Below are 15,596 nucleotides of genomic sequence, written 5' to 3' on the forward strand. Positions count from 1 at the left end.
ACTAGATATCAAAGTTTTCCCTCTTTTGTCTAGGTGCTAGAGAAACAGCACTTTGAGCCCCATTCTTCTACATGCTTGGTACTTCCAAGTTCAGCATGGAATTTCTGTCCAGTTCTCCTTGGTTCCAATCTTAATAGGAAAATTTGGCTTTAATTTGGTGTGTTTATTTCCAGGGCTGCCAGAACAAAGTAATGCAAACTGGGTGGCTTGAAAAAACAGAAATGTATCCTCTCACAGTTCCACAGGCTGAAAGTCTGAGATCAAGGTGTCACTAGCGCTATGCTCCCTTTGAGACTCTGGGTAGAATCCTTCTTTTGCCTTTTTCCTACCTTCTGATGGTGGCCGGCAATCCTTAGCATTCCTTAGCTTGCAGCTCCCTCACTCCAGTCTCTGCCTCTGTTCTCACTTGGTATTCTCCCTCTGTATTTCTGTCTTCAGCTCTTATACGGACATCAGTCATATTGGGCTAGCACCCACCCTATTCCAGTACGACCTCATCTCTCCTTGATTACCTCTGCAAAGACTCTATTTCCAAATAAAGCCACATTAGCAGTTCGGGGGTTAGGACTTCAATATATTTTGGGGCGGGGGACACAATTCAACCCATAACTTTTGTTCATCAAAATTATCTAATCTCCAGTAGACACGTTAAAAGTTACAGGATAAATCATAAAAAAAAAAAGCATCAAAATACAGATGAAAGACTTCTGTGGCTTAAAAACCTCCAAAACTACCACAACAATAACTATAACTACAAAGTCATTAACAATAAATGAAAGCTTCAAACTAAAAAGGCAAACAAAAGACTAGGAACGCACACTTGCAGTCAGTAGGTAAGATGTTAATTGCATTATCATAAAAATAATTCACACATATTGATAAGAAAATTTGCCAATACCCCAGTAGTCAAAGGTCATGAACAGATAAGTCAGAAAACAGGGAACATATATGTGGGGAAATATTCACCTGCACAATTAAAGAGATGCAACTTAAAGCAGTGATAAAGTACTTTTCTTTTTCGAATAACCAACAGAAAAAAATTATAATATATTGTGCTGACAAAGGGATAGTGAAACTGGCTATCTCACCTGCCACCCCTGGTACCGTAGCACCCTTTTGGAAAACAGGCTGGCAATATAGATCAAGGGCCATAAAAATGTTTATTCCAGTTGATCCAATAATTCCACTTCTGGGACTCTATTCTAGAAAAATAATCTGAAGTATGGAAGCTATTTGAAAAGGTAGAGGAAAGGGACATTTATTAGATACCTACTAGAGGCCAAGCTCTTTGCATATCTTATTTGATTTAATTTTCTCAATAACCTGATGAGGTCCATATTCTTTGCTCTATTTACAGATAAGGAAACCTAGGCTCTGTAAGGTTAGGCCCTTAGTCCAAGGTCTGACAACCCTGACCTTTGACCTGAGGTGATCCAGTTCTAAAGCCACTGGGCTCTCAGCTCCCCATGGCTACTTGGGGGGCAAAGCCACCCTGGCCCCTTCTCATCTGCCAAATTCGGGAGGTGGGGGTTAGGGTGGGATGTTTCACTGACGGGTCTCTAAAGTTTTTTTAAGCTCTAAGCTTTTGTGAATCTATTTATTACAGTAAGTAAACCTCAGGAAGGATAAATACAGAAATGAGTCAGCACTGTGTTGAAAATGTTAGATACACTTCATTTCCCCCTTCAGCTTTGGGACTTTCGACCAAGATTAATCTTTGTTTTGGATTTTCATTTTGGGTATATTGATATTTTCTTAATTCAAATTAGCTACTCACTATTTTGAGTGCCTATTTATTTATTGAACAAATATATTGTAATGGTTAAAAGGGCAGTTTCCACATATGTGAACTCATTAGAGTACTTTTGCAAATCTTCATTTTGACATTATATAAAAAATAAGTAATTATTTAAAAAAAAAATAAGGGAGGGGAGTTGAACTGCTTGAATTGGATCCAGAACTCACGCTTGTTAGCTTAGATGTGTGTCCTTGCCTCAGTTCCCTCATCTGTAAAAAGGTTAATTATGCTACCTAAGATGGTTGATAAGGGTTGTTATGAGATTGAATCATATGATTTACTACGTACCATATGCCTTATGGCATTGTGCTTGATATATAGTTAGCTCTCAATCACTGTTAGCTATTGTTGTTAATTTCTTTTCTACGTTAACCAATTTACTTTGGAGTCATTTGGCATCTGTAAGTATTTTCTAACAGAAAACATTGCCTTTCCTGATAGAGCAAATGTGGACAGGACTACAGCATTAGTAGAAGGAATCTGAGGAGGAAGATAAAACCAAAGTCGCCCAGAATTGTAATGAGGGAATGGAATAAGAAAAAACAATCTCTGGAAATTTTTTGTACAAACCATATTTGAGGTTTTGGAAAGGGCTGCACAGGTAGCCTCGATTTCTATTAATTTGATATCAGAAGCTTCTAACTAAGGCTGACCTCTTGTATCTTCTCGAAGTCTGTCCCTTCTAGAGAGGTAGGTGAAGGGGTACAAATTTAAGCTGAATCCCAGAGGATCCCATCCCTATCTACTGAACAAACAAAGCTCCTCAATTCTCACGTCCTCAAAGTTATGGGGCCAATGGGTCGTTGTAAAGGATGTAAATATTGTTAATCAAAATAATAAGGATACCCAAATTCTTACCACGTAGTGAACCTAAGCCTGGTGAAGGTGGACAATTGGCTTCTCCAATATCAAATTCTGTGAATCCACAAGAGCCTCAGAGGCTGGTGGGGTGAAGCAGACCATCCGAGGGCACAGAACTGGAGGAGGAAGGCTGAAATGCACTGGATAGACCTCTCCCATGGTGCCTGGAACACTCCTTCAGGTCAAAGATGCTCTACCTCTGTAAATGTGTGCATAGCCCCTGAGTGATTCTCATGTTCTAGGATCTCTTCAGAAGATGCAAAAGAATGACTTTAATTGAGTGTCAAGACTGCCAGAGAGGAAATCAATAGGTAATCGCCAGAGCATCTATTTAGGACTCTGTTACACGTGATAGAAATACTAACTGGGTGGTTTTAGGTTCCAACAAAGGGAATGCAATGCTGCATGGAACTGAAAAGTCCAGGTCTGGTTGGTTGCAGGTCATGCTGGTTTCAGTGCTCAACAAATATCAGCAGGACCCTGCATGACTCCAGCCAGGCTCAGATCTCATTGTATAAAGGTAGCCGAGGCAGCCTTCCTTCCCCACAAGGTTCAAGTCCATGGAAAAACTCGGAAGACATTTGGGAGCTTCCTCAAAAATCCCGAGATTCACTTTAATTGGATTCAGTTGTGTCTTGTGTTCATCCCTGAACCAATTACAGCGACCAGGGGCACGTGCCATTCAGGCCAGGCCTGAGTCACATGTTGTGTAACACTGAGCCCTGTATAGATTATTGTTTGAGTTCCTTGCATGTGGCTGTACTTCATTTGTCCGCAACTCCACTCCCCACCCCCACAGCATAGTGAGACCCCTGAGGACAGATGCTCTGCACATCTCTGCATTTCCAGTGGCTAGCTCAGTGCCTGGCTCCCAGCATGCAGTCCATGCTCAGTAAATGTTCAATGAAATAAACTGAATTGTAGATAACGGAAGGAATTGGAGAGCTGAGATGATTGTCTGTATAATTTATGCAAAACAAAGCCACATAAGCACATCTTTGGCCCTGATTACCTGGCTTTCATTCTCCCTTGGGAATCACCCAACCCAAGCCAATGAAGGAAACTGTACCCATTTTAGACTCCTGATAGCAATGACAATGAAATAACCTGAAATTAAAGTTTTAGTTGTCTAATAAGTATTGTTCCTTTAGAATTTTCCCCTAAGTTGGAGCCACAGTTTCTCTTTCATCTTAGCGAGTAGTGAAATAAGTGTATGTTAAGCATCAACTGTATGCTCAGTTCTACATGCTGGGGGATCATGGCGGTAAAATATTACAAAAATAAATAAGGTCCTCTTCCAGAGATTGAGAGAGGCTAGAGCCACTTCCATTCTTTTAAAGCTCCTGGTATGTTTTTTAAAATGTAAAATGCCAAAGCAGACATTAAAAATATTTTAAATGCTTATATTCAGCAAATTAATTCTTTCAAATCATAATCCTCTGTCGCAAACATGACACAAATTAATGATGCTTTTTGCGAGATAGTTATAAGATTTATTTTAAAACTTAATTCATAGTTGTGGCTGATTGTATTTTTCAAAGATGGCTGCAAAAATATGTCCCATCCCACATGAGTCTCTGTAAACTTGCCAGGCCTCCATCAAGAGATGGAGTCTGTATTCTCTGCCCTTGAATCTGGGTGGTCTTGTGATTGCTTCAACCAGGAGAATACACTACAAGTGATGCTGGATGACTAGATCATAAGAGACCTGCAGCTTCTGCATTGGTTGCTGGTGCTCTGAGCCACGATAGAGGAATTCTGACTACCCTGAGGCTGCCAAACTGGAAAGGCCAGATGGAAGTGTTGTCAGACAGTTCCGGCTAATCATCACACACACATACACACGCACACAAACACACACACCTTTCCAGCTATCCCCACAGAGGTGCCAGGCATAGGAATATAGAAACCATTTTTGGAAGTGAATCCTCCAGCCCCAGCTGGTCTAGCCCCCAGCCATCGGAGTCCTTCCTACGGAGGCCCCAGAAATCGTGGGGCAAGCCATCCCTGATAGGCCCTGTCTTCTGCATGCTTAATGCATAGACTCTGTAACCATTATAAAATAGTTGATGTTTTATACCCCTGAGTTCACTGTGACTTGTTACGCAACAATGGGCAACTGGAGTAAGAGTCTACCACAGACAGTGGGGTCTGGGGACAAGGCTCCCGGTTAAAATTGTATGACGGGTGTTTTCTCCTTTTATTCTCGTCTGTGTACCTCTATAGTCTTGTTTGGAGAGAACTGGCAAATTTTAAGACCCTTCGAGGGCCATATAACCCTCCTGGCCTCTATCCTGGGTCAGCTACATAATCGCTGGAGCCAGTACAAAGTGACAATGCGGAGCCCCTTGTTCATAAAGCAGAAAAAAAGTGCCATTAAAGGTACTAAAATGTACAACTTTTTCCTTTCTCTGGACCTGTCATGGTGTTTTGTATTTGCTATTAAATGTTGGGCTCCCTGCAGATCCTCACAGGGTGAATGTAGACCACAATAGGGGCCCATGCTGCTGGGGTCCCTCTTGGGTCAGAGGATGGCAAAGGTTGCTGGGTGGGGGAGAAGACAAGGAGGCAGGGCAGGACTTGGCACAGGTTGTGGGTGGAAAAAAGTGCCAGAAAGGAAGAGGAACAGGCAGCCGAGAACCCTTGGGAGGTACTAGGAGGCAGCACCACATGTGAGGAGCGATTCCAAGCCCTTGAGTGCATGTTCCATTGTCCCATCGACTGCACTTACCAAAACACTAATTCAGAGATAAAATTATCAAGAATTTCAACACAGAGACCACAGAGCAAACTCCAAGTGCTGGGCCTTCTGAGTGCTGGGGTTCTGTGTGACTGCCCTGATCTTATGCCCAGGAAGCCTACCCTGCCTCTCACCAACACAAGGTAAGATGCCTTAATAAGGATCCCTCGGGTGGCTGATTGGCTCAGTTGGTTAGAGTGTGGTGCTAATAACACCAAGGTTGCCGGTTCGAATCCTGCATGGGCCACTGTGAGCTGTGCCCTCCTTAAAAAAAAAAAAAAGGATCCCTGCCTCACCAAAGCCCTGTGAGATGGGCATTATTATCCTCATTTCACAGATAAGAAAACCTTGTAGGCAGGTGTATTAGCTTGTTGGCCTCACCACAAGTCACACAGCTAACAGGAACAAGAGAGGGAAATTCAGTGTCTGATTCTAAAATGTGTGCCTTTTCTGCCAGTTGAAGCAATGAGAGGCTGAGAGAAAGCACGCCATTAGGTATGGGCTGAAGCGGGAAACACAAAAATTCAGAGAAAGGACAAACACTGGAGGTCGCAGCTGCCAAAGGAGGCTCCATGGAGATGTGGTCTTTGAGCTGGGATTGAAAGTTGGGAAGAGCATTTCCGGCAGAGGGAATGGCATGAGCTGCTTCGCCAGTTGGGCTGGGTTTTGTGGGCCTGAGAGGAAAACAGGAGCTTTTCCTGGGATAGGAGGAGTCAGGCCAGTGGAATAGGAGAGAATCTTAGAGGCAAAATTTCAATAGGAAAGAGTTGCCCTTACCATATGTCATAAAGGGAAATGAAGTCTGGGCTCTGGAAATCTTCCTCGAGAGACATTTCAGTGAAGAGATGCATGCTGGGAGTGGCTGTGGAAGGCAGACTGTTGGGGCTTAATGGAGGGATGGGTGAGAAAATTGAGACTGAATCTACACCATTTGGGGGTACATTTGGCCCTAAAGGGAAGAAAGAATTGGGGTGGTAATTGGAAGGCGGAAAGGGACATTTGAAAGTGCTGGTGTTTTTCTTCTTTAAGACCTGGCAGACTTGTCCATTTAGGGCAGAAGGCAGTAAGTCAGGGGGAGGTGTTAGAGAGGGAGGGGACGAGAAATAGCAGCTACTGTGTGCAAGGGCCTGTACTTCTACTTTCCTGTTTCATTTCCTCCCAACAACCCCTAAAGGCAAGTGTTCTTACTCCTACATCAGTGGAGGGAGGGGACAAAAATCCCAGAGGTGAGGGCCTGGCTGGCATTTGATCTATTTGTCTGACTTCAGAGCCCATGCCCACCCTGTGCAGAGGAAAGAGGAGATGTTGGGTTTATCAAGAAAGTGTGTGTTCTTTGCTGCTGTAGTAGGACTATGGGACGGGGGCAGTGAACAGCTCAGGCTTCAGGCTGGAAGTGTGGTCTGGGGCTGGGAGGAAGCCAGTGGAGGTGAGCCATGGAGATGATGGTAGAGGCTGTGCATTGGCCATGCCCAAGAGGCCGGCACACAGCATTCGTTGCTGTAAGTGGGTGCTCTTTACCCTTGAGCTTTGCAGCTGAGGAGCTAGAGTGGAAAGGGACACATACTGGAAAGCGTGGAGAGGCTGCACAGGCATCCAGGGGCCCAGGCGGCCAGATGGCATTGCCTGAGGCCTAGCCCTTGGAGTCCTGGTGGGTAGTGTCCTGGTGAGGGTCACACTGAGTTTGTGGGTGGGTGGGTTGGGAGTGTGAACAATGGAGAAAGTAATAGGGCTAAGGGACAGACCATGAACACCCGTGTCGTCTCATCCCTTATTCCCTCATTCCCAATCTTCATTTCCAGTGTGGACCATTTCATTTGACCTCCAGACCTGTGGGGTTTTGTTTTGTTTTGTTTTTTTAGCTAAACTTTTCAGTGGGTAACACACTCACATGGTTCAACAATTAAAAATTATAAAAAGTTTAAGAAAGGAAAAAGTATAAGAAAAAATAAACTAAAAATAAGATATAAAAAAACAACAACAAAATTAAACAGAAAAAAAAGACAAAAAATTAAAGAAATACAAAGTTAGGCAGGGAACACTATTTTCCCACTCTTGTGTTCCATCTAGCCAGTACCCACCTTCCTTATGATCACTGCTAGCATTTTGTGTGTCCTTCAGACTTAAGCCTTTACAAGCCAATGCTAAAGTAGCATGCTGTTCACAATATTTTGCCTCTTGGTTCTTTTTTTTTCTGTCATGAAATAGTATTTTTTGGAGATCTTTTCATATCTGTACTTACAGAGTTCATCATTCTTTCTTAGAGCTGCATATTTTTTTGTTTAAATACATGCAATGCAATAAGGAATAACCTTGTACATACAACATTTCACATGTTTACAAGTGTCCCTGTAGGAAATTCCCAGAAGGAGAATTTCGGGGACAAAACGTATACATATTTATAATTTTGATACTGCCAAATTGACTTCAATGGAGATTGTTCCAGTTTATATGCCCCAAGCAATGTATGGTTGGGCCCAGGTGTTGATTTTTAGACTGTTTTCTAAGATGATTGCACTAGGCTTCCTTGTATATGACACCACAGCAGGTATTGTGGTTGACGTACCAGTAGCTGGCTCCTCAGGCCCCTGCCCCCATTATGGACCCCCCATTATGACTTGAGGGAGATTGACCCTGGGTCAGACCTCTTTTGCTCCTGCAGACTTCTCCTTCACCGCTCCCTGGGTGCTTTCTGCCCCAGGGAGGCAATCTCCAACCCTGAGAACGGCTTGCTCTTTCGGAAACATATACTCAGTCACACCTCCTAAGCCTTTGCCCATGTTGTTCCCATCTCCTGCCATGACCTCCCACCCTTTAGTCTGGAAAATTCTGACTCCTCCTTTAAGACTCAGCTTACATGTTGCCTCTTTGTAGACCTCCCTGACCCTCCCTGGCAGAACTGGTCATTCCCTCCCTCCTCTGAGTGCCCTCCTACAGAACTCCACAGCTTGCTATTACAGCACATTTGGATTACCTGGTGGGGTAACTGTTTGTTTACATGGCTCTGTCTCTCCAGCGCCCAGGGCAGGCCCACACTTCAAACTCATCTGTGACTAAAATTAAACTCACCAGAGAGGCAGGATGGTATGGAAAGGCCACGGGTGTGGGAGTCAGACTGGATATGACTCCATCTCTGTCTTCTTCCCACCTCCCAGCCTCATCGCCTCCCCCTTCTTCTCTAACCACACTGGCCAGTACTCCTTTCCCACTTCACGGCCCTTCACGTGCAGTTCCAGCTGCTTAGAGTGCTCTTCCCCTGGCTCTTTCTCATCCTTCAGTACCCAGTTTAACTACCACCTGCTAAGACAGGCTCTCCTTGGCTCCTGAGGCTAACGGCACACCCTTCCCATTCTATTATTCTCTAGTCATTCCCTTTATTGATTTATCACAATCCTAACTCTCGTGTTGCAGTATTGGTTCACGTTTGCTGCTTGTCTTCTCCGCTAGACATTGAGGGCAGGGCCTGGCATATGTTAGGCACAACGAAAATCTTCATGAGGAATGAACAAACAAACAGGTTCAGATCCCTGCTCCACCACTTCCCACCTTTGTCCTTGGATTAATTACCCTCTTAGAAGGCTTCCTCATTTGAAGATCAGGCCTTTCAAGTTGAGATGAGTATTGGAGATTGTGTAAAATGCCTGATTACATGAAGAGGCTCCATAAATGGTAGCTATTATTTGTGAAGTTTTTCTTTCCTTCATCTGCATCTGAAAAATACATCCTTTTGCCAGGCTTAGAGACTTGGTATTTTTCAAAAGAATTTTTTACTGAGGTGTAACAAATGTATAGAAAAGTACACACACCAGTTACTACATATGTATAAATATATTTACTACATATAAAAATACACAAACGTAATCATCTCCCAAACTAAGAAGTAGAACATTCCAACACCCAGGAAAGTTTCCACGTTAGCCTGCCTCACCCAACTCCCCCACCAGTGACACCTCCCATTCCTTCCCTCCTCTGTTTGATCTGAGATCAAGGCACGTCTATTTTTCCTTCAAGCCATTTCTGACTCGTTCCTTTTCCCGGTTGCTCTTCTGAGACGTTTCCTAGTAACTCTAGCTCTCCTGACCTCACCTACCACCTGTGGACGAAAATGGGGTTCTATGGAAAGTAACCTCACAGGGTGATCTGATCATGAATTCCTAACCGGGCAGGTCACGGTGAGCAGATGCCCCAGGCATATACCATCTCTATGAAAAGGCTTATCTTTGCCTTAAGTAAGTCCTGTCCATTGTTTCTGTGCATCTAGGTTCACACATTTTTGAAATGCCCCCTTTCAGACCCCTCCTTCTAATACATGCCCACCCTCAAGTGTTTAATAATCTTGTAATTCATTCCCTGCCTTGCTTCCTCCCACCTTCATGTAGTCTTATTTTCAAATGCATAAAAGAAATTGCAAAACAGTTATTCTCCAGAGCATGTGAGATCTTTTTCCCCAGCATATGTCATCAGTTTTGCTCAAATAAACTCTTATGAAAATTCTCTGCAGGTCTGGATGTTTCTTACGTCGACACGCCAAATCAGAGGTTTCCAAAGCGAGGACGTGCAACCCAGTGAAGTGCAAGATGATCCCTGCAATTCCACTCCTAGGTATATGCCTGGAAAAATTGAAAACAGATACTCAAACAAGTACATGTACATTCATGCTCATAGCACCACTATTCATAATAGCCAAGAGATGGAAACAGCCCAAATGTCCATCAACGAATGGATAAACAAATTGTGCTATATATTTACATATTCAGCTATAAATAGGAATGAAGTACTAATACATGCAACCACATGGATGAATCTTGAAAACATTATACTAAGTGTAAGTAGCCAGATAAAAGGTCACATATTGTATGATTCCATTTATACGAAATGTCCAGAACAGATAGAGCTATAGTGATAGAACACATATTGGTGGTTGCCAGGGGCCGGGTGGGAATGAGATGGGGAGAAACTGCTTTGTGGTTAAGGGGTTTTCTTTTGGAGTGATGGAAATGTTTTGGAATTAGATTGAGGTGGTGGTTACAATTGTGAACATACTAAATGCCATTGAATTGTTCACTTTAAAATGGTTAATTTCATGTTATGTAAATTTCACCTCAAAAAAGTTATTTTTGAAAAAAATGAAGTAGCCACTCTTACTGGTCTGGTGAGGATTGAATAAAGCATGGGTTCCCTAAGGATTCTAAGATGTGAAATGCTGGGCAAATAACAGCTGGGGACAACTGAAAGAAGGAATGGCCTGGGGGTCAGCAGGTGTGGCTTTGCTGTTCTGCCCCTAAGCAGTAATGATATAAGATAGCTATAATAATTACAGCTGACACTTCTATAATGTTTAATATGAGCCAGGCACTGTTACAAATGCTTTACATCATAAACTCACTAAATCCTTTGTCGTGCGGGGCGTCCGGCGGGGTCTCTGGTCCCACTCCCCACACAAAAACGCAGGACATGGTGAGGCCAAAAAGGAACACCCACAGAGCCATAGGTAGGGGAGTCATACCATTATACTCTCACTGGCAGCTGGGTTGGAGACACAGGAACCAGGAGCAACACAATTCTCAACCCTCACTGTGCCGCTTGCAGACTCAGCCACCATCTTCTTGCTAGCTCCCCCTTTTTCCTGCTAGCCTAGCCATGGCAGTTATATTCATGGCTAATGGCTCACTGGTTACAGCTGACGGCCAACTAGCTACAGCTGATGGCCATTTGATCACAGTCAATGGCTATTTACTACCTGAGCCAGCACCTTTCTATGTGAGGCCGAGAGCCTGGAAACTGCTTTTTGGGGCTCTGTCCCCACACTCCACCCCTACAGGGTCTCGCCTCACCATCTACGCGACAAGCGTCTTCCGCGAGGGGCCCTGTGCGAGGAGCCTGGAGGTGAATGCTATTTCCTGGACACAGCCAAGCTCTCTGGTCACAGCCAGGGTTTCTCAGGGCACCACCAGTACTTCTGGGCACAGCCAGACTTCCTGGACTTCTTAGGGTACCACTAGTCTCCCCGGGCACAGCCAGGGTTTCTCAGGGCACCACCAGTACTTCTGGGCACAGCCAGACTTCCTGGACTTCTTAGGGTACCAGTCAAGGTGCTTACATATTCTCGATGGCGGCCAGTCAAGACAAAATAGCAAACATCTGCCAGTTCCACTACATGGTGGTATGTTCCCAAACAAATAGTCAAGCTGTCCATTAAATTAGGGATGGAAGGCAATTCCCCATAGTCCATAGTCATTCGCCAGGGCTGTCCTGGGGGTGAGGGATGACCTTGACCTCACCCTCAGCTCCCACGGAGGACTCAGCAAGCCTTTCCTCCTGGGACTACAAGTCCTGCATCCGGGCTGCCTCAGCAAGCACTTTCCATCTCACGGGCCGCAACGATCTTCACTTTCTCTGGCCTCTGCTGGTTGGGGAACCGTTCACGTCTTCCCATCCCTCCACGGGGTTCCAGCTCTCAGGCAGCTGCTCCGCCTGGTCTTCCTGCAACTGAGTGTTCAGATGCACAAACTGCTCCACTGCCCTTCGGGGAGCTTTGGCCAACACCGTACCCTGCTCGCTGAGCCATGTGTCGTGCAGGGGATCCTGCCGACTATGCCATGTGTCATGCCGGGCGGCCTGCAGGGGATCTTGCCAACTTCGCCATGTGTCATGTAGGGTGTCATGCGGGGTATCCTGCCGACTACGCCAAGTGTCGTGCGGGGCGTCCGGCGGGGTCTCTGGTCCCACTCCTCACACAAAAACGCAGGACATGGTGAGGCCAAAAAGGAACACCCACGGAGCCATAGGTAGGGGAGTCATACCATTATACTCTCACTGGCGGCTGGGTTGGAGACACAGGAACCAGGAGCCACACAATTCTCAACCCTCACTGTGCCGCTTGCAGACTCAGCCACCATCTTCTTGCTAGCTCCCCCTTTTTCCTGCTAGCCTAGCCATGGCAGTTATATTCATGGCTAATGGCTCACTGGTTACAGCTGACGGCCAACTAGCCACAACTGATGGCCATTTGATCACAGTCGATGGCCATTTACTACCTGAGCCAGCACCTTTCTATGTGACGCCGAGAGCCTGGAAACTGCTTTTTGGGGCTCTGTCCCCACACCTTACAATGCTAACAGGTGGGTACTATCATGTTTCCACTACAGATGAGAAAACTGAGGAACTGAGGTTTGAATGACTTGTCCAAGTCACAGATGAGGAAGTGGCAGAGTCCAAATTTGAATTGGGGCACTTAGCCTCCATAAACTGGTCTCAAACCCCAGGCTCTGTAGTAAGGGCTTTCCATGTTTTATCTCATTTAATCTTGAGAGGCAGGTATTACTGTTGTTAAAGGAAAAAAAACCAAAAAACCACAGGCCCCAAATGGTATCACTCGTGCTAAAAGCCCATGATACAAAACCTAGATTTAATACCTGATCTAATTGTAGTTTCAACCTCTCCCAGAACATAATTAACCAGTCTGGAATTTTCTGGTCAAGCACCTGTAAGGTCATCTGTCACATAGGCCCTCTCCATCCCTCATAGAAAAAAGAGGCAATCTGCATGATAAAAACCCTTGCCCTTCTTGTTCCAAAAGATGTCCAGCCAGAAAATAATCCTTTTTTTCCACTAGTAACTCCTCTTCCTCACGGTTTCCTATAAAAACCTTCCTTTTTGTACAATCCTTAGCAGCTCCCTTCTAGTTACTAGATGAGATGCTGCCTGATTCATGAATCGCTCAGTAAAGCTAATTAGATCTTCAAATTTACTCATTTGAATTTTTAGTTATAATGCCTATTAAAAAAAAAAATCCCCTCATGGCTCATTCGTATTTAATGCCTTCATATTTCCCCGGCATTTATTTTCATGTTGGTCCACATACTCCTCTCATTATCTCATCGTGCTTCACTTCATTGTTCTTTATGCCGCGCATATTACTACCTATTATTTCCACTTTATTTTGGTCTCTCATCACTAGAAGGCAGGGCTTTTAATAATTGTTGATTTCCCAATACTCAGAACAATGTGTGGTACACAATAGGCTCTCAATAAAAATTTAAATGAATGTTGCACACTGTAGTGGGTAGTTTTGTGTGCCTGTGTTTGAATAAGTAAAATTATACTGTACATGTTCTTTTTTTAAAAAAAAATTCAACGTCCTGTATTAAAAAAAAAAAACAGTACATAAACCTACCCATTCTTTTTAACAGATGGATGATAGATCTTCCATACTGTGGAGGTAGCACTTTTATTTAACCAGCTTCCTATTTAATTAATCCACATTTTCCCCAGTGTACGTCTAAGGCATACAATATTCCTAATAAACATCTTAGTACATACCTTTTTGTGTATACGTGTACATATTTCTCTAGAATTAGTGCCTAGAAGCGGAATTGCTGGGAGGGTTATAACCATTAAAATATCCATAGATAATGCCAAATTGCCCTCCTGATGTCCATTTCTGCCAGTGCTCAACGAGGGTACACAAGTTTTCATATACCTTGGACCAGACTGGATATTATGAGTCTTTTCAACTTTTTGCCAATCTCATGGGGGGAGAAGGAACCCCCAATTTACAGATGAGAAAACTGAGGCTCAGAGAAGTTTAGGGATTTTCCCACACAATCAGTAAGTGGCGGAGTCGCGATTCGACGTCTCCTGTGTCCCACTCTGGAGAGGATGAGCCAAAGCTGGACAATGTTCTACGCTGTGCATCCTCGGGAATTTCTGGGTCTTGTGATGCTGGCAGGCTTGCCCTCCTCCCCTCTCTAGGCCTCAGACCCCCTTCGAGGCGGCTAACCTCGGCCCTTCTCCACTGCCCACCGCCTCTCCCCAGCCTCGAGCCTACAACCTCCGGGCTCCGAAATGGCGACCAGCTAGCTCGCGAGGCCACGCCCCTTCCCTGGGAGGCGGGGCTGAATTCAGGCCGGAGCGATAGATGCCGGAGCCAAGTTTGAAGTCGGCTGCCAGGCTCGCGCAGAAGCAGACAGCCGGTGGCTCTTCAGGTCGGGAGGAGGAGCACCGAGTGGAGGGCTCGCTTGCCGGGGCCGCCCGAGAGTTTCTTCATCGCGGGTGCTGGGGCCGCCATCTTAGATGGCGGGAGTAAGACGAGAGCGAGCTTGAGACGCGCTCCTTTCCTGCTGCTCTCTTTGGGCCCCAAAGAGGGCCAGCTGGCCGGGCTTTGGGGCGTGTGCCCTGAGGCTCGGAGCGCGAGTGCGACGATGCGGGGGCTGCCCGGGGCCCCGTCCCCTGGGCTGGGGACGCGCTGAATGTGACCGCCTCCCGCTCCCTCACCCGCCGCGGGGAGGAGGAGCGGGCCAGACGCCGCTGCCGGACGACGGGACACGGAGGCGGCCCGGCTCTTTAGGTAGGCGGCTGGGCCGGGCCCTGGATGCTGAGGAAGCCGTGCGGTGGGGCTGAAGGGGCCGGATTCCCTGGTGGCCCGGCCTGGACGGTGCTGACGGAGTGGTCCCAACGGCTGCTGGGTGGAGGGCCCGAGCCAGGCCGCTGTCACCCCGGTTGGCGCTGAAGGGCGGGGGGGCCCCAGGACTCGGTGTCATGGCCGGCGAGCCGAGTTCCCACATCTCCACTCTAATTTCCTTGTGTTTCGGGGAAACGGGCCAGCGCCACCCCTGTACCTGGTGCACATTTCTCATATTTTGGCAGTGGGGAAATCCGCCCATTGGTGCCCTGTATCTGTATGTTGTCACTACCTTTTCTTATGGCCGCGGAGTGGGAGACCTGAGCTTGCATCTTCTCTCAAGGTCCGTCACTCAAGTGACACCCTTTTTTAGGGAAGACGAGAGAAATCCGGGACGAGAGGAGGAAATGGGTCACTGCTCTACAAAGGCATAGGGGCCTCGCCTTGGGTTTCAGGACTCTGTGGGTTACTAATGAAAGGTTTGGGATGCTTATACTGACAATTGGCCTCGGGATGGATGCCTTGGAGTGAAGATCCAGGGCTTTCTTTTGTGTAGAGTGAGAGCCGCCAGGACGCTGCAGCTGCAGAGGCTTTGCAGCGCAAGGCGATGCCCAGAGAGAGGAGTTTGGACATCGGGAGAGGGGAGGCGGCTGTGTTCATTCATTGTTCTCTTTCCAGCGCTCTGGGTGTGCCCTCTGGTATTCAGTCTCTGGTGGGAAGAATGATAGGATCTCCTGTGTCTCCTTGAGATGAGACCGGGTCCTAGAGGATCACATAATCTAAGTAGGGGATGAATT

The 15,596-nt window shown here is 46.0% G+C and overlaps 1 protein-coding gene and 1 non-coding gene across 3 annotated transcripts in view; both read left to right on the top strand.

Annotated features, from left to right (window-relative positions):
• The first annotated feature begins 5,572 nt into the window (after positions 1–5,572).
• Positions 5,573–5,646, top strand: TRNAI-AAU (transfer RNA isoleucine (anticodon AAU)). The gene has a single exon. It is a non-coding gene; the product is annotated as a tRNA-Ile (tRNA).
• An 8,966-nt stretch (positions 5,647–14,612) lies between these two features.
• The window catches only part of RAF1 (Raf-1 proto-oncogene, serine/threonine kinase), a 61,141-nt gene continuing 60,157 nt past the window's right edge, over positions 14,613–15,596 (top strand). For both annotated transcript variants that reach the window (XM_033133131.1, XM_033133133.1), the window contains exon 1: positions 14,613–14,745. The gene's annotated coding sequence lies outside the window, so the exon portion shown is untranslated. The remainder of the gene's footprint in view (positions 14,746–15,596) is intronic.

Source organism: Rhinolophus ferrumequinum, chromosome 17 (assembly GCF_004115265.2).
Source record: "Rhinolophus ferrumequinum isolate MPI-CBG mRhiFer1 chromosome 17, mRhiFer1_v1.p, whole genome shotgun sequence".
Taxonomy (NCBI): Eukaryota; Metazoa; Chordata; class Mammalia; order Chiroptera; family Rhinolophidae; genus Rhinolophus; species Rhinolophus ferrumequinum.